The 20,976-nt window shown below is 40.5% G+C and overlaps 1 protein-coding gene across 2 annotated transcripts in view; it reads left to right on the top strand.

The window, feature by feature from the left end:
* Positions 1-3,614: 3,614 nt before the first annotated feature.
* The window catches only part of THSD4 (thrombospondin type 1 domain containing 4), a 234,349-nt gene continuing 216,987 nt past the window's right edge, over positions 3,615-20,976 (top strand). The window contains exon 1 of one of the 2 annotated variants that reach the window (XM_005521456.3): positions 3,615-3,773. The gene's annotated coding sequence lies outside the window, so the exon portion shown is untranslated. Of the gene's footprint in view, positions 3,774-3,940; positions 3,996-20,976 lie in introns of those variants that run through there. The other variant, XM_088063116.1, reaches the window with a different exon arrangement.

Raw genomic sequence — 20,976 nt, 5'->3', positions numbered from 1 at the left:
ACTTTCCAAGGCTTAACCGTGCCACTGACCTATGCTGGACATGTTGCAAATTGGACATTGTCTTCTGTATACTAGGCTGCAGATTTCTAACTCTTTGCAGTGTTGACGCCTGCTCTCACAAAGAGAAGGAAATGAAGCAGAAAGATCCCACTGCGACAATTAGTGGCTCACAGAGAAGTATTGAAACAAATAATAAGTGGCTGAAACAATTCAAAGTAGGGAAACTCTAGCTTCCTACTCTACCACAATCTAATCTTCTTTCTCAGATTCACTCTTTCCTTATTCCAATGGGGATTTTCACACACTTGTTCCCACTGTTAGTGTGAAATGAGTCTTTGTGACCAGCAAGAAGCAGTTTAGTCCTACAGCACTCTTCTACCCTCTTGTCTATTGCCAGTCTTATCATTTTATGCTGTACCCTTGTCTGAATTTTTGAAGTAGCACTAATGTCTTGTTCCCAAGCTGCTGTAACACAAAGAATTTTAATGAAACTAATTGAAATAGATTCCTCCTCTTTCACTGAGGCAGCTGGCCAAAGAACTGGCTCATGAGCAGGGAAGTCTTTCAGCTTTGGAAGTAAAAATACCCCAGTACCCCTTGCATCTCAAAGGGGAATCTTTGGTGGGTGAGTGGTGCTGGTGGTTATCCCTGCCCTCACTCGAGGAGACAAGGTGTGACTGAATCACCACATGCTGAAGAGATGATCAAGTGGGTTAATTCATGTGGTTACATGTAGATGTGGCACTCTGATAGATGGTTCAGTGGTGAGCTTGGCAGTGGTGGGTTTACAGATGGGAGCTGATGATCTTAGAGGTATTTTCATGGTATTCAACCTTCATGATTCTATGATTCCTGTCCTACACTCAGATCTTTCTTTGCTTGATGAGTTCATACCTCCCTCAAAATCATTATTTTCTGCAGCATCTTTTGCTAGCAAACTAAAGCTTTAAGCAAGAATTTCCTTTGTGAGTTGCTGCAGTTACATTTAATGTCCTAGTGAATGCTGCTTTCTTTCAAGCATTTTTTTGCTCTCTATGTAAAAGACTGATGCCATTTCACATTCCCCTTGATGTCCATTTCTTAAAAAAAACACAACCAGCCAATAGCCTGAGTATATTGGGTGGTTTTCATCAGATAGCCACGTTTTTTAAGTGAGACCATGAAAGACCTCAGATAACATTGTGTACAACGAGGGGACCTACAACTCTGCAGTTGTTCAGAACAAATTGAGTGTCAGCTGCTCTGCTGCACAGATAAGGTGTGGGAAGGATTGCTCTTCACCCCCTCAACAGCAGGACAACTTCCTCCTGCACTGCTGGGAGAACACGATGCACGCTGTTCTGAGCAGTTCAGCAGCAGCAAGGGGAGGAGGAGACGCAGGGATGACAGACAGGACTCTGCATTAGCTCTTGGGAGGGAGCAATCACTCCAAAACTCTAACAGCAAGAGGGAAGTTAGGGAAATTAAAGTCAACAAAATAGACAGGGAGGGAAAACAGTGATAAGTGTATGTTCCTTGGCTTTTCAAAAGGCCTCCTCCTGGTCTCTGCTTTAACGTATTCTTCTGGATGCTGGTTGTGCTGAGCTGAACAGCCTTTGGCACCTCCAGAGTGGAGGCTAATGCTCTTCAGCTGCCCTTAACTTAGAGCAAGTCTTCCTCCCCTGAGGGCTGATAAAATTTGGTAGCTAATTTTCAGACTAGCATGGGTTAAGTAATCTTTCTCCAGTATCAGGAGTTAAGAACTGTCTCAAGCAGAGCATTTCCATCATGTAAACTAAGTACAGTAACTAATTAATTAATACCTTAGTACTTAGGTCTTTACTCTTGAAAAGAACTCCTGTCTCTAGTCCATCTGGCTGCAGTTGTGCCTCTCCCTGAAGCAAACAGTAGGCATGCAATTGGCAGAGTAGGTGAAGTAGAATGTGTACTCTAAGCAGATTAGAACTGAAATACTGTAACGTGCCAGAGCTAGTCTTGCTCACACGCTACCTGGCTTAGCAATTAGTCACTTATTTATGTACTTCATTAGATCATAGTTAGAGCAGCACGGCATTTGCCTCCTGAGAGATTGTCTACCACTGCCAAGCAGGCTTCAGTCTAGGTTCTGAAGCACAGGTAAAGTTCTACTTGATAACAAACTAACTCATAACTCAGGAGGGACTGGCAGAATTCCTTCTAGATTAAATCTGTTGTTTCCAAACCCATTTTCTTCCTACAAATGAGATCTCTTGGAGGTAGCATAGCTACCCTTCTCTTAGTGTTATAATGCAGCTTTTCTTTGCAAGTGAGATATCGTTACCATACAGCTGTGTACAGCTGTCTTTTTACAACCAAGATCTGCCATGGTGCCTACAAGGCATCTGAAACTGCTTGGAAATGCTGTGCTGTGGTAATTACCTGGTGAACACACAGGAAAAAGTAGGCTTTCTGCAGCAGAGGTTTTGCTTAGAGCCTATATCTATACATGAACTTGGGAATGGAGAAGGTTGTTTTTGTACAATGAACAGTCAGCACATCACCTTTTACTCTTTTTGTCTGGGTTCAAGTGTAATGAAGCCCAAAATGTTGGCAGGAAAAAAAACAACCTGTTTTGTTGTTCTTTAAAATAAATACATTCACCTAGCTGGGCCAGCTCCAGCATAATAATAATAATAATTTTGTGGGTTTTTAAAGCATAAAACTGAATGTTGCAATGAACTGTTGCCAGTGACTATCTGGTTCTAAGGTTTAGAGCTCATGCTGGACACGTTATTGCTCTTTTCAGTGAAAATGCCCTTAGGGATCTTAGATCCAGTACAGTTAATATAAAGCAGGAACAGAGACAGAATCCCAGGCTTTTTCCTCAGATGCTAACTCAAAAGTTACCAAGAGAAGATTCTCCTCATAGTTGCTTATTGGTGGTGTGGTTTTCTCAGTGCCAGTGTATCACTGTTACTGCCTTGGTTTCAGATCTCAGACGTTTAAGCAAACACTGTCAGGATCACATATTACTTTCTAGTTGTCAGTATTTCTTCTGGAAGCAGGTGGTCTTTCACCCAGCCAGTGAGTAGAGAGAAGACAGTTGTCTTTCGCGTTCTTGTAGTGTCCGAGGGCAGCAGTATGGGGTGCCTTAGTGCCCTCGTCTCAAAGAGCGAGGGGCTGGAAGAACGGAGAGCGGTGTTCCCGTTCCCCTTCTCTGGCCGCGCAGAACGGCCGCGTCGGTGGAGCCGCGGCAGCGGCACCTGCCCGGCCGCTCCTGCAGAGGAGGGTGCGCGGCCGGCCCGGGGCAGCGCTCCGCTCCCCGACAGCCTCCGAACGCCGCTCCCACGGCGCGGAGCTGGACGCGGGTGGGCACCTGCGCTCCCGGGCAGCGGGGGATCCTCGGGGTCCCTCGTACTGCCCTCCGTACGCCGCCTTACCCCCCGCACGTCCGGGCACGGGCGGCGCTGGACGGTGCGGTGTCCCCTCGCTGGCCATCGCCGCTGGCCATCGCCGCCGGAGCGCCGGCCCGCCGGGGGAAGGAGGGAGGCCGGGTGGGCTCGGGCTGCGCGCGGCGGCCGGCAGGTGGCAGCAGCCGGCGCGCGGCTCCTGCGCGGGCGGCGGGCGGGAGCGAGGGGAGAGGTTGTGGCTGGGCCCCGGAGCCGCCGGGGACCTGCTCGGGTCCTGCGGGGCTCCGGCATTCCCGGCCGGGGCCGCGCCGCCTCCCATGCGCCGGGGGCCGCGCGGCCCCCAGCCCTCTCGCCCCCGAGCGCGTCTCGTCGCGGGGCGCCCGGACGGGACAGCGGCGCGGAGCGGTGAGGCAAGGCCCGGGAGGGTGGGCGCGCCAGGTGGGCGGTGGGCGCCGTGCCGGGGGCGCGGGCGGTGCCCGGGGCGGCGGCGCTCGGCCGTGGCGGGGCCCGAGGCCGCGCTGAGGGGCTCGGAGCCGCGGCCCGCGGGCTCTCGCTCTGCCCCGGCTGCGGGAGCGCGTTCGGCTGGGCTCCGCTCCGCGGGATTCTTGCGCCGCGTGTTTTGGCTGGGTAAGTAGCCATTTCAAAGCCGCTCTCCTCGCACGCTCGGTTTCCAGGAGCTGCATTCAGAGGCAGTGTAAGGAGCTGCTTCGTTTTGTCTCCGTGTCCCACCAGAAACCGTAGCTGCACGTAGCCTGAGCCGAATCCAGCAGTTTGTACGGGAGAGGGAAAGAAGTGGATAACTCGCCTCACGAAGAATGCGTGTTGCAATTGTTCTTGCTTTGGACCAGATCTTTTGGTCTAACTAAGCACAGGGTGCAGAGCACGAACCGTGTTTGGCGTTCCGTGTTTCTCTTCACGCTTTCCTGCCTCTGGCTTTGTTACCATCTCTCCTTTAATTCTACCAACACTTGAGTTTGTGCTCAGTTGTCAGGCTGGAGGGTATGTGCTGTAACAGAGAAGAATCTTGAAATACCTTTTCTTCTCTAGCTGTGGCTTTACGTTTTTGCAACTGTCAGTGTGTCCAACCTCTGTGTTTTATAGCTCTTGACACACTTGACATTAATTCATCCAAATAATTTTTTTTCCAGATTCTAGATACATAAACAGTTTAGAGAGGCTGACAGCAGTGAGTTCCACAGGTTACTATATTGTGTGGAAAAACTACTTCCTTTTTCTTCTTTTAATTTTTTTGTTCTTGATACTGTATGGACCTTATAAAATGAATGATGCTTGGTTTTTGCTCACTATCTGTGCTATTTCAGAGCTGTGTTCTTTCATTATCTACCACAGCTATTCTTTATTTCAGGTTAAAGAATTCTTAGCTTTTTAGTAACCTTTCTTCTGTATCTCTTGCCAGTGTAATTTCTCTTTTCTGTATTTGTTTTCATTTTTTTCCTAATTTTTTAAATCAAGGTATCAGCAAAATGGAGCTATATGCAAGATTTCAATACAACAGGTTATATAAGGGCATGATGATGTGTGCTAGCAGAGATGACAGATAATTTGGTGCATCAATATTGTGAACAGCCATCAAAAGTAATAAAAGTATTTGTAACTTGATGTATTGATAAACATATTAAATCAGATGATTTAATCAGAAACCACTGTCTAAGAACACTAGTGGTTAGTAGCTCAATACAAAGGTATGAGGTTATGGATTAAAAAGTTGCCTGATGAGCTCTTAATAGTCTCAGTCTGAAGTGCATGCTTTTCCTGTCTTCTGTGGCAAGAGCAGGAACTGAAAATAGCCCAAATTTGTCTGTTTATTGCTGTTTGTGGAACTGCCAATGCACTCTTAGAAAGTTGATCTACCAAGCTGTAGCTTGCCAACTTGGACTTCTTTCTGGTGTAAACGTAGTAGTAATCTACTGGTTAATGTGATTTTCACCTATTCAGTATCATCAGGGGTTTAAAATGAAACTGGATACTGCTGAAATTCATTAGACACCTGTAATTCTTGATGCTTTCTTTTCTATCACCAGGGAACTCCATTTCCAGAGAATCTAGTGGGAGAATGGAGTTAAGTAGACTAGGACGAGAGACTGCCTTTCAACAAGAAAGTGCTGCAAAGTGAGCATTTTTAGCCAAGTTAGAAATATGAGGCCAGCTGGTATGGATTGTCATAGGGAGTCCTTCAAAATGAGTATAGTTAGAAAATACGGATTATTTATCATAACTGTGCCCTGAACATAACTTATCAGGTTTTATCTACGAGCAGGGCTAACCCCAGGTCTTGCTGATGCTGATTTTAATCTGAAGAAGCTCCATTGTAATTGAAGGAGCAATTTAATTCCTGACTAACTGCTGACTAAGTCTCAGAAACACTCTGTGTTGTATGGGGCAAGATTTCTGTCTTTCTGCATTTCATACAGCAGGATCCTTCAGATCCCCAGCAGATTTAATTGTAGAAAATTAATTAGTTTGCTCCCATGCAGTGATGGGTTTTATGATCTCAGTACAAAATCTTTGGTTTTGCTGTAGAACAAACTGAGTAATTGTGTTAGAACAGTGTATTAAATGAAGGCTGAAAACAAAAAAAGAAAGCAGGATCATCTTGAAGACTCATATTGGCCTCAGTGTGTGATTCTGTGCAGACAGTAACAACAGAAAAGCTGGGTTTCCACACTACAATCTCAGTTCTCTGTGATGTGACATCAGATGTGTGATATTCAGACTGTTCACAGTGGCAGTTGTAGTAAAAACAGAGGTGAAGTGCTGGTCAGGCACCTAGTGGTACTTGGGATTTTCTTCTTTACTTTAAAATCAGGTTTATCATCTACAGTGAAGTGCAGTCATTGCAGACACTTCTGTGGGCTTTAATTTCTGTATGAGAGAAGTAAGGTTTGGTGGTTAAGCACTTAAAAAACCCAAGGAGCTGCAAAGTCAACCATGTATAAGCAATTTTAACTGTGTCCTCTGTAGTGTTGTGTTATCATAACAAGCTTCAGGTTTGGAAGATTGTTATATTTTGCAAGGAAGAAAAAAAGTAAAAGAAAACTTACTGTGTCGAACTTTTAATTTTAAAAGCTTTTAATTGTGAAATGCTTCCAGTGATAACAGGGCTGGCTGAAGAACAGATTCTGTGACAAGTCTTGTTCCCTTGAGTAGGCACATCAATACGTTCTTTTGTTTTCAGACAGCAGCTCTACCTGATCTAAATGAAGTTTGGACCATGACTTGGATAATTGTAAAGCTAACTAAGTTATGAATATATGTGGTTCAATATGTGACCAGTGAACATGGCTGCATTGTTAACAGGATAAGTAACATGTTTTGCATTGCAATAGCTTAGTTTTTGTTCCAGATAGTGTTTTACACTAGATAATTCCGTTCATGTACTTTAGATTTTTAGGAAGAATGCATGGTTTGGTACTTCATTTAGAAGATTAATTAGAGGGATGTTAAACAAATATATAAAAACCAATTTGATTAACAGAATGATCTGATGGACCTGATTTGGCCTCATATCTTTCTCTGTATAAAGGAATCAGAGCTGAGACCATGCGCTTCAGTATTGCCTGATTATTTTTTGTTAATTTTTGTTCTTTGTGGTAGTGACAATAACAGATTCAAATTCTGTAATTTAAACCAACTCAGTTTTCTCCTACTGGAATGTTCTATCCCACCCATTTTTCTCTTGGGGACTTGAGTGTCATGTCACACATCAAATTTGTGTAACCCCTGCAGGGTTATGGCATTCCCAGAGATGGGTCAGCGTTCATAATTTTGGTTGCTGTTAAACAGTCAGCACTTGTCAACACCATGTACAGACATCTGTTACAGATTTTTAAAATGGTGGTACCAAGTGTTAAATGTGGGGCTTCTCCACAGGAGCTGTTCTTGCACTGGAAATGCAGATAGGATCTCAGTCCAGTCCTTGTGTGGGCAAGTAGTCTTGTGAGCTGCTGAGGTGATGGAAGTTCCTGGAATGTGGGCTTCTGTTTTCAACGCTCCCATTGGCTGCTCTGGGCTGCTCTTCAAGGCCATAGGAGTCTTGCTTTACCTCTGAACTTGTTCCTTTATCTCTTAACTAGGTATGATAATTACAGGATGTTGGTCAACTGTTAAATTTCCTGAAGATAGTTTGCATGCAAAGATGCCAAAAAAAGTAATTTGAATAAAAATATTTATTGTACATGAATGAACCCAAATTATGTAGTATGTGCTTCATAGGTTTATTACTGTGTTTCTCCAGATCACAGTTTAAGGTCTTGCTTGTTGGCTATTTCAAATTAGTCCTGTGCTGCTGCTACTACTTGGCATCCTACTTCAGTATTTACTTTGGTCCTGGTTTTGGAATTTCCCTTCATGGGAAGATTCCAGGCTCCTTATATGGAAAAATTTATTCTAAAAAAATTTACTTTTTCCATCAGTCCTGTAGATTTTTTTCTCAGCAAGTGCAAGAGCCACTATCTCTTTTATTTAAAGCTCTGGTGTAAGAGCCAGTGAAGTCAAGGAAAAGGTTATCAGCAACTTCAGTGTCTTTCAGATCAGGTCACTCCCATGTGATGTGCTCTTATCACTGGAGAGCAAAACCACTGATTTCAGCTATGAGTTTCCAGTGTTTTCTTTGACAGGACAAGAGTTAGTCACTTGTTCTTTAACTTAACAAGTTATACTTGTATAGTTGATTCCAGGAACTGGAGCCTTTGAAAGACTCTCTGGGTACCAAAAACCATTTAACTTGCAGGACTTGGTAGATAAAATTCATCCTTTTGCAGAGGAGCCACTTGTTTGTAACTGTGATCCTTTATTCCCCTTCCTGTAAGACTGCTATAAACTCACGAGTTATATACAGCCATATGTGATTAAGTGTAGAGAGAAATACAGAAAACAACCCTTTTCTGAATGTTATTTTTGTTGATTTAACTTCACTTACTTGTGCTTTTTTCCTAAACCCAAGCTTCTTAAAATACTAACATTAATAAAAGATTAGTCCCTTTTAGTAAATCCAAGAGATAACTGCCCTGACAACAGAAGTTCCAACTTCTGAACTTTCAACTTCTGAACTTTCTTTATCTTTGACTGGGTTGTATTGACCTCTTCTTGTATCAAAATGAAGTTTAGCAGAGAAGCCTGGTAGTGAGCAGACTCTGCCAGTTTGTCTGTTGATGAACAAGCAGCTGATGCGACACCTTGGACCTGGCTTGCCCAGGAGGTGGAGCAAGGTCTATCCTTTGGGACTGCTTAGCCTGGTGAGATAAGAGAACAGGAGGAGAAGGCTTCCCAAAGTGAAGTATTGCGAGCCTGAGGATACTGTCTGTAATGGTGATAGAAATACTGTGGTTTCCTGCTTGTTCCCTTCTAAGTGAGTCATGATATCCGAGTCGGAACGTGTTTTCTTTGCTCTGATTTTGGGAAAAGGATGGATAAAGAAGCCCTTTTTAAAAGCACTTCTTCATGAAACTGGCTTCTTGGTGAAAAACATCTGTTGTGCTTAGCCTTGCTGGATCAGCACTTGGATCTATATGAGCATGGATAGTACTCCCCCAGGAGAAAAACGTCACTTGGATACTTGAATATTGTATGACTAAAATCTGTAGTCCTGAATCAGGCGGATTCCCCTGATACTCCCTTTGGATTAGCTGCAGAGAAGTGCATGGAAGGACAAACCTATCTGTAAATGGCAAATTCAGCAAAACTAATGACACTAATCTGAGAGTAAATGTTGACTTGGAAAGTATTCAGATATCCTGGATTTATTTTCCACAATAAAGGTGATTGCTGTAGTCCTGAATTGGTAACATCAAACCACTGGTTGGTTGTGCATTATACTCGTATTTTTGTTTGGTTATTTTTATCTAAAACATGTAGTTTCTACGAAAGTAAAAAAAAAAAAAAGAGATATTTTTGCTTATCAGATTGGCAAGGAGAAGCAAGAGCCTGTCCAATCCCACCCTGCATAATTACAATAAAATGTCATCCCATGACACAAGCTGCCCAAAAGAGTGATAAATTGTATGGAATGGATGCAATTACTTAATTTGGCAGAAATGAAAGCTCTATCTCATTTTCTTGTGGTTCTGTGGAGCTGCATTCACTGGGGAAGTGAGTGGGGAATAGTGGGGAAACCTCCTTGCAGATTTTTGGGGGCTCCACATGGAATTGAAGCACTTTATTAAACCACCATATGAATAAGGATTTAAAAGAATAGAGCAGGTTAACCATTAACTGTTAGTATTGTTCAGTTTTGTTGACCCAGGAAATACTGTTCATGTGTCGAAACACAGGGGTTAAGACATGATGTCAATTTTGATTTTTTTTGTAGTGATAAGCAGCCATTAAAAATGTAATTTCTCACACTTCTTTTCTACTTCAGGCATTGCTTGTACTCATTAATACATATTGCACACCAAAAAGATTGTCTCTTTCTTTCTTTTTTTCTTACTGCCCTCCTCCTGTTCAGAGATTTGCTCAGATTAGGGCAATTGGAGTACTTTTGTTTCTTCCCATAGGAATGTTTATAGTGTTGCAGGATCAGGTTCAGATTTATTACTTAGGTACTCACAATGCTGCTGTCATTAATCAGTTGTCATAAAGCTGTACCTTCTGCCCGTATTTGTTGCCAGAAAGGTGGGGTTCGTTTCTGCTTTTTGTTTTGCTGTTTTCTTAAAGTTATGTTAGAAGGGCTTTTCAAAACTCTGGGCTTTGCAAAATGTCTGTTTCCTCAGACCATACAGATATTATGTTAAAGCAGGGAGCACAGTGTGAAGCAGTGCCCAGAGTGAGTCCATTTGAATTACATTCCTTTCAGCAAGTCTTCACCTATCTCCAACAGTGAGTATTCAAGTAGAAGACTAAAAGTCACTATATAAGACTGTCTGACTCCAAGCAGTTTGTGCAACAGCAGTAGACTCTGATTAAAAAAACCACAAAACCCCAAAAGGCAGCATATTAAATTTGGTCACCCTTTTTTAAAAGATCGCTCTGTCACCTCTGGCATACAGATCATATAAAGCAGCAAATGAAGTCCACAGCACTGGAGGAGTTACCGGCTTTCCTTTGCCAGTGTTTTGTAATAGGCTGTTCTTGTTGTCATGCAGATTCAAGAAGTCTCACATTCACATTGTAAGTCCCTGTTTTTCAGTTTGCAGACACATGGGAAGCACTAAGTGACATCAGGTGAGGGTCAGTGTGCTGTAATAAATTGCCCTCAAGCTCAAATAAGTTCAGGCTCTACTGCCAAGAGATGACCTTTGATTTCTTTTTACCGGATGCAGTAAGGGCCCTATTCACTTTGCTTAGGCCAAATCCCAGCCACTTGAATAGACTTTCCTGAGCAGGAATGGTTATGAAAATCCTGAAACTTGGTATTGTGATGGCAGAAATTTTTGGATTGTAGACAACTTTGATACACTGAATTAGATTTGGTTGTTATTGTGGTCAGAAGAGAGAAGTGGCTTCATTGTAACTTGCACAGCTGCCAACTCTGAAACTACCATTATGAAATACAGTTTCTAAGCTGCATCTGATCAACAGAGATAGCGAGCAAAGATGCTTATGTGTTAGAACTTTTGTTATGTGAAGGCAGAAAATAATACCTTAATCTGAAATGTCAGTGACTGTAGATACAGCCAAAAGGCTGGATATGCTGTCAGTGAGTGGACTTGCATCGTGGTAGTCACACTTCCCCCTCTTGGTACCCTGCTAATCTGGGTATGCTGTTAAGCTGTGAGGTACAGGGTCTTACTAAACTAACTATAATAATTTTGCTCAAACTGCTGTGTTGCAAGTATGTTGGGGCTACCTTATTCTGAATAGTGTATGGCTAAATGAGGAGGCAGGACAGAGTCACTTCTTGGCTATGTGGCGACTAACTGTACTGATGCTTTCCACCGCCTTGTTAAAAAGGGGTTTTCTTTAACCTGCCTTTCTCTTTAAGCCCATACAGGAATTATAGGGAAGTATGGTATTTCTTACTGTTTTTTCTCTTCAACCCTTCTGGCTTTTGCACATATGGAGTGGGTGCTTGTGTACATTAGCTCTGGTGACTGACTTTTCAAGTAGCAAGGTTGATTCAGTTCTTTCAGTCAGACTGCAATCATGTCTGATGCCTACTCTCTAAGCAAACCTATATTGGAAACAGCATTGAATTTACTTACAGGCTGAGAAAAACTCAAGACTCGTACCTGACCTGGAAAGGATGACTGGAAGTCAAAAAGGAATCTTCCTGACTTGTTTAGGTTTTTTGAATAATGCTACTAACAAGGGTGATAAGGGCTGTTGGTGATTCTGCAAGGTTGGATCTTTCATCTGTCAACCATAAACTTATTCTTCTCAGGCCACTGGATGGCATGCTCCAAACTATAAATTTCCTGATAGGGAGATTTTAATCTGCAGCTGGTGAAAGGTTTCAACTTCCCTGGTCAGTGAATGATAGCTCAGGATTCCTTGAATGTATGATTATCTTTGTGTTTTTGTGTCAAGGACTGGTATCTCCTGTAGGAGTGTAACAGTTCATGCAGTTTACATTAAATGGACTGAAATACTAACTGTCATCTAGACCACCAGAGCACATGAGGCATAGCAGCAAGACAAGATTTGTAGGATGTCTAAAATCCCTTTCAAGCTGACAGGATAAGAATAAACAGCTCCCTCTCCCAACACTTAAAGGATCTTGCAGTTCAGCTTTAAAATGCAGGAGGCTGAAGGGTTCACCACATGGAGGTATGATTGATACAAGCATTAGGATATTTCTGGAACCTGAACCAAATAAGGACTTCAGGAAAATTATATTCAGTGGCATCAATCTTGGAGATAAAATTGAAAATGTAAATTGTTTCTGAACATAGGGATTTTACATTTCTTCTGTCACTAATCATGCTGAATCTCTTTCTTGAAAAGACGCAATGATAGTGTTGCTTGTCATTTTTACTAATTAAAGCTTAGTAACTTAGTGTTTTCCCTTTTTTTCCTCCATTAACGTCTTTTTCCCATAGAAAAGAGATGCACCTCTGCAAATATATCGCTTTAAGTGGTAAAGGCTTGGCAGCACAATTGGCATCTGATGGTACTCTCTTGTTTGCCAGTCCAGTTTTGGAACTGAACTATTTGTAAGATTCTATATATATCAAGCCCAGCAGATAAACATATTGAATGTCTGTGTTGTTGTGCTGGAGACCTCATCTAAATTTTATTGTGGATGAAAGCTAAATAGACTGTGAAACATTTTTTCAGCGTGTTCTCTGAGTTATCCCTGTATATACTTGCATGTAGAATTTAATATTTGCAAAAGATGTACAAGATAACTCACTGCCATTCTTCCAGCTGGCTGTCAGAGAGGCATTGATAGTTTATTGTTTCATGTTGGGTTGAAGTTCCCTGGTATTCTATTTCAAAATTATGAAAAAAATACTTAATTTCACAGTGCTCTTGCATGATCTCTTATTAGACCTATTATTCATCATTATGTAGAAACATAAAAGAAAATAATAAATCTTCAAATTCCATTGTTGCATTTCTGTACCAGTATGTGGTGAGCCTCCCATCAGAGAGAATTTTAATCAGAAATAATTTAGAATCTCATAATTCTTACAGTATTATTTAGTAGCAAAGTAATTTAGACGATCTTGCACAACTCATTCATTTCCAAATGTTTCAGGAGACTAGGCTCTGAAATGCACAATGAAGATGGTTAAGCTACATGGTGAACTGTTTTTCTGTCCATGATCTAGCAGTTTGCTGTACTTCCTCTTAAAAAGTAAAACATCTAAGTCTTTTTATTAGCTATATGACATTTCCTTGATGTGAACAGTTGATTATTTTATGCATTATTGAGCAAAGGCATGTTCAGCAGTTACCAGGATGTCATAATAATCTCAGCACTGTTTATTTTGGACATGTGTCACTTATTTTTCAGTGGTCCCTAAAATATATTCCCACATGGGACTGAGAAGTTCTACATCCTTGTGTCTGGCCTCTGGTCAGTTGAAGCCTTGTGTTGCTCTCATGTACTGAAACTATTTAGTAAGTGTTTAGTGCCCAAATTATCCCAAACACTAGAGGACAAGATGATGTTTGAATGTTTAGGATGGTGCACCTCTGCCCCTCCATGCCCCAGTACAGTAGAACACCTTCAAGCTGTTCAGCTTTTTCATGACACCTGAGTTGCAGCACCTGAGCAGTACTGGTCACTGATTGAAGTGAAGCCCAAGTCACACAGAAATTGCATGACAGAAAAGAGAAATTTCTTCTTTTTGCCAATGTAAAGCAGTTTGCTGACTGCAGAAGAGGACTGAAGGGAAGAGGACTTTGACCATGTTTAGAGTCTATTACGAAAGCCTTGGTCACTTTTTCTTGGACATTTGTTAGTACAAAATGTGCGTCAGTGGGTACCCGTGGCATTTTTCCTTCCAGTTTTGGCGGTATTGAAATGTATGTTAAAACACTTATCCTTGAAAACTTGTGTAGAAAAGGATATGATGAGTTGTTTTGGGATGTATGCCCACATTAATCTCCATTAGAGAAAGTACAGGAGCCAGTGGTCTGCAGTGCAGCCCTGCACTGAAACACTGGGGATAGTCCTTGGACTACCAGGACATCGGTTCCTTTGCTGCCAAACTGCACGCGAGAGAGACTTGTTGGGTTGTGGCCTGGAATATATATCTATAAATGTATTTTATTTCTAAGTATATGGACTAATAAACGGACACAGAATTGCCTTGCTTTTACCTGTGCTAATGAATAGGTTTGGGTTGGGTTTGTTTGGGCTTTTTCCCCCTAACTGTAAAGACTCATTCAGTCTTGAGGGAATGCCAGCCTTTCTTTAGAATGCCTAACCCAAGGCAGAGAGCTACATAACAGGTAGGGAAATCTCTGAAGTTCTCTAGAAATGGTTTTTGTCCTATTCGTATTTTAGTACATCAAGAATAATGCTGCAGAAACCCTTGGAGTCACTGTATGTGGAGTTTGAAATTTAATCCCAAGGATATTACTGCTAATTTCAATAGGATGCCTGTGTTGTATTTATAGGTACATGTTCCAGTTAGTAACTGTCCCTCTGCATAGAGTTTAACTTTAGAAAATTAAACATTTCTGATGATAGTGGATATGAATAGCTACCCAGAAGAGAACTGCCTAGTCATTCTTGACAAGTCTGTGTTTTCTCTGGTAACTAGAAGATGCAAAGTGTTCTCTTCCAAGGACTACGTAGGCTTAGCTTAGCCTTTAAAGGCTGGCTAACAAGTTTAAAAGTGGTTTGGTTTGACTTCTGCAGTGTCCCTGTACTGAAACACTTCTATCCTTATTTGCTGTGAATCATGTAGGAATATTCCCAGAAAGCATTGTTATTTGAGGTATTACTTATGCAGAGAGACAGTTCCCACTGATACTCCAAAGAAAATATTTGATTTCTGAATAAGCAAGCAAAGATTACAAGTCCACATCTCATACTGTCCTCCATGTTGTGTTCTGACACCGCTACCACAGCACCTCAGAAATCATGCCAATAGAACAGAAGGAACTTTATAAAAGTTAATATTTTGAGATTGCATGTGTTTAGGTAATAGCTTGATGGGGACAATTGTTTAAATTAAAAAAAAAATAATATGAGGACTGTGGTATATTTAAGCCTTCCACTACTGCTTAATTTTTTCCTTAGGAAATCACAGCTATGAAGTTCAGGATTTTTATATTATTAGAAATGTTTCTGTGACTTAACAGAGGAATTAGTGACTCTTTTTATTATCCTGTTTTTGTGAATCAGTTCTAATTTATGGAAAGGGTAGTTTACATCAGTTATTCTATTTATGTTGCAGCGATGCAGAGAGTTAATTGTGGTAGGCTAATGACACACACATCTATTTACCAGTAAATGAAATATTTCTTTCAGAGGGCACATTAGCAACAGGATGTAATGTGTAATATATGTGTAAACACTATAAATGGTGTTGAATGTTGCCTAATACTTTAAAAATTATTCTCTGAGGCACAGCTTCCTATATTTTGTCCTTTCTTTTACTACATGTAGGATATTGATGCTTAGGCATGTATTTACAATGTTTCTTGAACACCATTCTCATGGGAACAAGTTTAAAGAGATGAAAAAAAGAGATTTGTGTCTGTCAGACAGACATTCTTATTAAACAGATGGGTGAAAATCATGTTTCCTTTTTGCAAAAGGAAGGTATCTTCTAACTTCACAATAATTATGTAATAGACGTGATTTTTACATAATGAGAGGGGTGTCTCCCAGCTGCATTACTAAGAAATAGCTGATTATACTCCTGAAATATGTTGTGTTTTACTTTCCTTGTACATGTGCCTTCAATTAGCTTTGCTGAAATATTTGTTTTCTATGACCTTTTTAAACAGGGTGTGTTACAACTCCCTGAGTGAGGCTGGTGGGTCCTTGGTTTTCATGCAAAACACAGTAGGTCCTCAGAACCACCAGTTAAATACTGTTGGGAGCCTGTGTTTTGAAGACAGACTAGGAAAAGTTTCTAACTTTAAACCTTTCTTCAATTCTGAAAAAGGTCTTCATTAACCAAGTCCTGAAAAGAGCATACAAGAAGTTAATTTTCTTTGACATATTTACATGTAAAAAAATTAGCATGGCTAACAGGGGCTCTAAGAAGTTTCTGTTATTTCTAGTTGATCTGAAATGCAATTGTATGCCTTGCAATATCAGCATCATTAAGACTTCTATTAAATAAATAGATTTTCAGACTGACATTTCATTTATAATCCTTCTCTCAGTTATTTCCATCCAGGGCATTCTAATTAGTCACAGCAGAGAGTTTTACTTGAGTTTCCACAAAATGGAGTGGATCCTAAAACAGTACATGAACCAAATCTAAAGCACCTCTCCACCTACTTACACTTGGTAGAAAAGTATTTAGAACAGGAACCTGTGGTGCTGTTACTGCTCATTTTGTAGGCAAGACTATCAATGTTCACATATAGCAGTGCTCACACAGATTTGTTTCTCTTGCTTGTCATAACAATGAGGGATTCACCTATTTTTTATCAATGCTTATAGAGATTTCAGGTATTTCTACCTGACTTTTTGGGCTGTTCAGTGTTATTTTTTTCCATATCTTTCTACATCAGTAATAAGATTAGTGTTGATCAGGATTATGGAATGGCTAAGAAAGATTGTTTAATGAAAAGGATTTTTATGTAATCTCCCCCTTCCTCTTACATGTTCAGCCCCTTCTACATCCTTGGTTTGGAAGATTTGGATTGTAGCAAAAAAGTTCTTTACAAGGAAAGGAAAATTTATTAAAATACATGGAATATGATTTCTAATACGTAGAGCTGTGGTAAGTAGCACCTTCCATGGTTTTAAATGCTGGAACTGCTGGAACCTCTTAGTTCTCTGGGGTGGGTGAGTGTGGAATAGGGAGCTCTTAATGTTTGTGTGTGCAATGAGTTAGTTGATCTGTGGGCAGAGGGAATATTCAGCCACGTTTACACAGCACAAGTGGAATTCACAAATTGAACATTGAGTAAGGCGCTTCATATGGGAACAGAACTGTTCAGTTTCTGCACACTTGTCTTCTATAAGGTGCTTCCAGTTTGTTCTGCACTAGTTATCCAGAACAGCTATGACAGGAGTTGAAGTTCCTTAAACCAGTGAATGGTGACAAGCTGGTATCAGAGTTCCTACAATACCTCTTTACACAGAGAAGGGAAGGTAAAAAAACCAACCACCATGTGATTTCTAAGCACAGTTTTAAAACTAATTCCAGGGATTTGGCCAAAATTGCAAAGCCTACAACTATGAAATCTTGGAATGAACTTAAGTTAGGTTTGCAATTGTTTCCACACAGTTACATCCCAAAAGTCTCTTTCTCAATTAGGAGGGTGATATGATCTCAATTTTGTGATTCATTTTATGTTTTACATAATTGTCCTTTGCCTGGAAGCTGCACAATGGCAATTTTGGTTCAGCCTGAAACTTGAGAAAGTATCATTCCTCTGGGTTATTATTCCAAAGACGTAAAAAAGAACAACTAATTCAGTTTTTCTGACATTTAATTTTGTGTTTTCTGGACTCTTTAAAGTTTGGTAAGTCTCAACTCCACATAAACTACCTTTTCAGAGTTTGGTGATTGTAAAAAATGTCAGAATTACTGATCAATTTGATACTGCTATTCCAGTGTGTTTTCTTTCCAATTGAACTGGGTGTCAATTAGCTAACTATATGTCATATTTTATACCACAACAATATGTTTTAATGGATTATCAGACCTATGGTCTTAAATCTATATTTAAGCCAATTATTAGTTTAAGAAGTCTTTAGTAAATTTTAGACCAGGCTTATTGCAATAATTCCACTTTTATGATATTTTCATTACTAGTGCACATTCAGCAAATATATAATCAGTGTTGTGAACAAAGATTAGAAAAATCTTTAAACAAATCCTTCTACTCAAATATGACTGCAGCTCATGATCTATCAGCAAGCAATTTCCTGCTTCTCCCCTTTACTTACAAGATTAATGTCACAACCCTTGTTTGATCTTAAATTATATATTCTTCAAGAAAGATGGAAGCAAATCGCTTGAATCGTGGCACCTTCCAGCATAATAATATTTTTAAAAGCCAAAATTTGCATTATGTGAATGGATATTTTGGGAAATGGTGTGTATGGTCAGTGTTGGATTCCGTCATCTTTGCCTCCTCGATTATCGGGGCAGTAGTTCCCGAGCTGTGGCTCTGGACTGCCCTGTCACTGTTTTATCCAGGGCTGGCTGTGTAGGAGCACCCTGATCCCTCCAGCCCTGCCCTGACTCACCCAGCCCCAAGCCAAAATCCAGCCAGTCATGGTCCGGAACCAGAGGCTGGGCCGTGGCTCAGAGTGTTGGTGTTGTGGAGCACGCTTACTGGACTCCCTGCATGTGAGATCACTGCATCTTGATCAAGCTTACATTGGAGAGACACTGAGCTTTCTTGGACTGCAGTAGTTCTGGCACACCCAGAAGGAGGACTTGAAAGTTCTCAGAGCGTTTAAAATAAAAAAAGAAAGGTACCTGCAGGGTTAGGTGGAGTAACTTGCAATTTTTGTTTTAATAAAATGTTTGCTCCGTGTAAGTATCAGAACTTTTCATCAGATCTAATGCTAGATTTCTCTTTTATGCAGCTTTCAGAGACAAGTGTATGTTTTAATGTAGTTAATGAATATTTGAAGAGATTAAAACTCTGGTGGTAGGTGTCAACAACTGCAGTTCAAGCTGTTGGATGTATGCACAAATTATGTAGCTAGATAAACCTGGCAAACTGTGAGTGCTTTATCAAAGTCTTGCGAATGTAGTGAATTTTGGATGCAATCCAAAGGACTTGCACTGAACATGATTTAATAGATTTGAACAACTAAACCAACAGATACACTATACCAATGTGCAAGGGGACAAATTCAAAGGCACTCTTAAAGGGTGTAATATTCTCTTCAATGTGTTTCTAGATATTCTTTATTTATGGTCTCCCACTGTTCCCCCAAAACAAACAAACACCCCCTCCCCCCAAAACAAAAAGAACGACAAAAAAAAACCCAGCAAGAAATATCCCAAAACAAAAAGAACAACAAAAAAACACCAACAAAATGAGAATTTTTCAGTGGAAACATGACTTTGGAACAATGATCAACTTTCATAGCTGCTTTGAGTTGCCATTGTCAGTAGCTGGCAAGATACATAATCTGACCAAAAAGATAAATACTGAAGGAAATTGAAGTTGGCTTCATATATACTTAAGTCACCAAGGTAGAAGAGGCTAAAAGCTCAGAGCACTTCTGAACTTGGTTGAGTCAGTGTATATTTCTGTATGATGAATCTCACATTCCTATTGTGAGTTAAAATAGAGGGTCTTGGGTTAAGTAGGTACTGTACACATGCACATGTCCAGGAATTTGTGTTATAGTTAATACATAGCTGCAGATGGATGTATGTGCATTGACAGGACTTACAAGAAGTATAGGTTGATGATAAAATGACATAGGAATTCATGGAAATGAAATACCTTCAGCTCACAATACACAAAGGGTACAGTCACATGGAAAGCCACATGTGAGTGGTCCCATGATAATTAAGAGGTTAGGATAACATTGGCTCTCTGTGAAATTTCAAACCTCTTAGTAGGAAGATGTTTCTTGAAGTTAATTAGCTGAAAAGTAACTTCTACCCTGACTTCCCAGAAGAACTTTCTTCCTCTTTTCTTAACTTTCTGCACAGTATCTATGGTGTCTGTCCAGATAATTCTGTGTATTGTGTCATTTAGCTCTTTGAGAAATCTTTTTTCCTCCTTATCAGCAAATTTCTGTGATTGCCTATGAGCCTATTAGATTATTTTTTTACTGCCATTATCCATCCCCACTCCTTTTTGAAATCTCTATTACCAATTAGTATTTTTACTTTCTAATGTTTGAGAAAGGGTCTGGGCAAATGTCAGTAAATACCAAGTTACAAGATGGTTATAATTGGCTCATTGCTTGGTAGGGTAACTGCTGAGACTGGCGGCAGCAGTTGGAAGGTTTTAAAACCACTCACAAGCAGTGTGAAAGGGAGGGAGATTTTAAGCAGGGTCCTTTAGTAATTTCTGTGACCCACTGAACATTTGATTATATGCAATGGAACACCTCTCCCTTTGATTGTCATGTCGTGGTTCTGGAGAGGTTTGTATTCTGTCCCATCCTGTGAGGTGGATTGGTTGGTTTGACTGATTGGGGTTGATTGGTTTTCTGGGAGGGCTGTGGTTTTGTTGTTGTTGTTGTTGTTTTTTTTCCCCCTCCACCCAGTTTGACAGATTGATCTTGTTTTCATACAGCTTGGAAGTGAAATAGGGAAGACTGCTGAAATGTCAAATATTTTAATGCAGTGAAGAAAGTCTTGCTGACTCTGTGAAGTAGAAGAGTGTGTGTTGTTCCAGTTTAGAAATTAATATCTATTCTGCTGTACGCAGGGTTACTAGAGAATTTTTTTGCTTGAAAGGTCGATAGTGCTTTTCAGCCCCTTCTGGGAAGGCAATTTGACTTTTACAATGCAAGACTTACTGAGCACAAATACACCTCATCAGGCTTTTGAAAGTTTCCCTGCCAAATTCACGTTATTCAGTCCCAGTGTTAACTGTGTAGCCATTTCAGGTATTCATTTTGCCCTGGATCTTCTGGAGGGAAAACGATTGTCACGTTTGCACATTTTCATATCAAAGACACCACTGCCAAAATGACATGCCTTTCAGTAGGCTGTAAGCACCTAAGTTCTTAAATAATCTGGAAAACAAGCTCTTAAAGTCACTTAAATATTTAGCAGTTTTTACACTATGCGCTACAAATGATACTTCAAAGGAAATGCATCTGTTAGTTGCAGTAAGAGGTGTTTTGAAAAAGGCATTGAAATGCAGTTGAAAGTAGAGTTGGTAATGCAACCTGCCATTGACAATAAAGATAGAAATGAACTGAAAAAAATTGAAAACATATGCATGGACTTCGGGCACTCTTTTTAAGAACAGTCTCCAGAAACACTCAGGATCCTTCTCTTTTTCTTTGCAAAACCAGATCTATCATATTGTCTTTCCTGTTTTTCAAACGAGGCACAGTTTATAGAGGGGA

This window comes from Pseudopodoces humilis, chromosome 16 (genome assembly GCF_049639895.1).
Source record: "Pseudopodoces humilis isolate 2021_Gansu_Grassland_sample_001 chromosome 16, ASM4963989v1, whole genome shotgun sequence".
In the NCBI taxonomy this organism is placed as follows: Eukaryota; Metazoa; Chordata; class Aves; order Passeriformes; family Paridae; genus Pseudopodoces; species Pseudopodoces humilis.
This window is presented reverse-complemented; position numbering and strand designations above follow the sequence as displayed.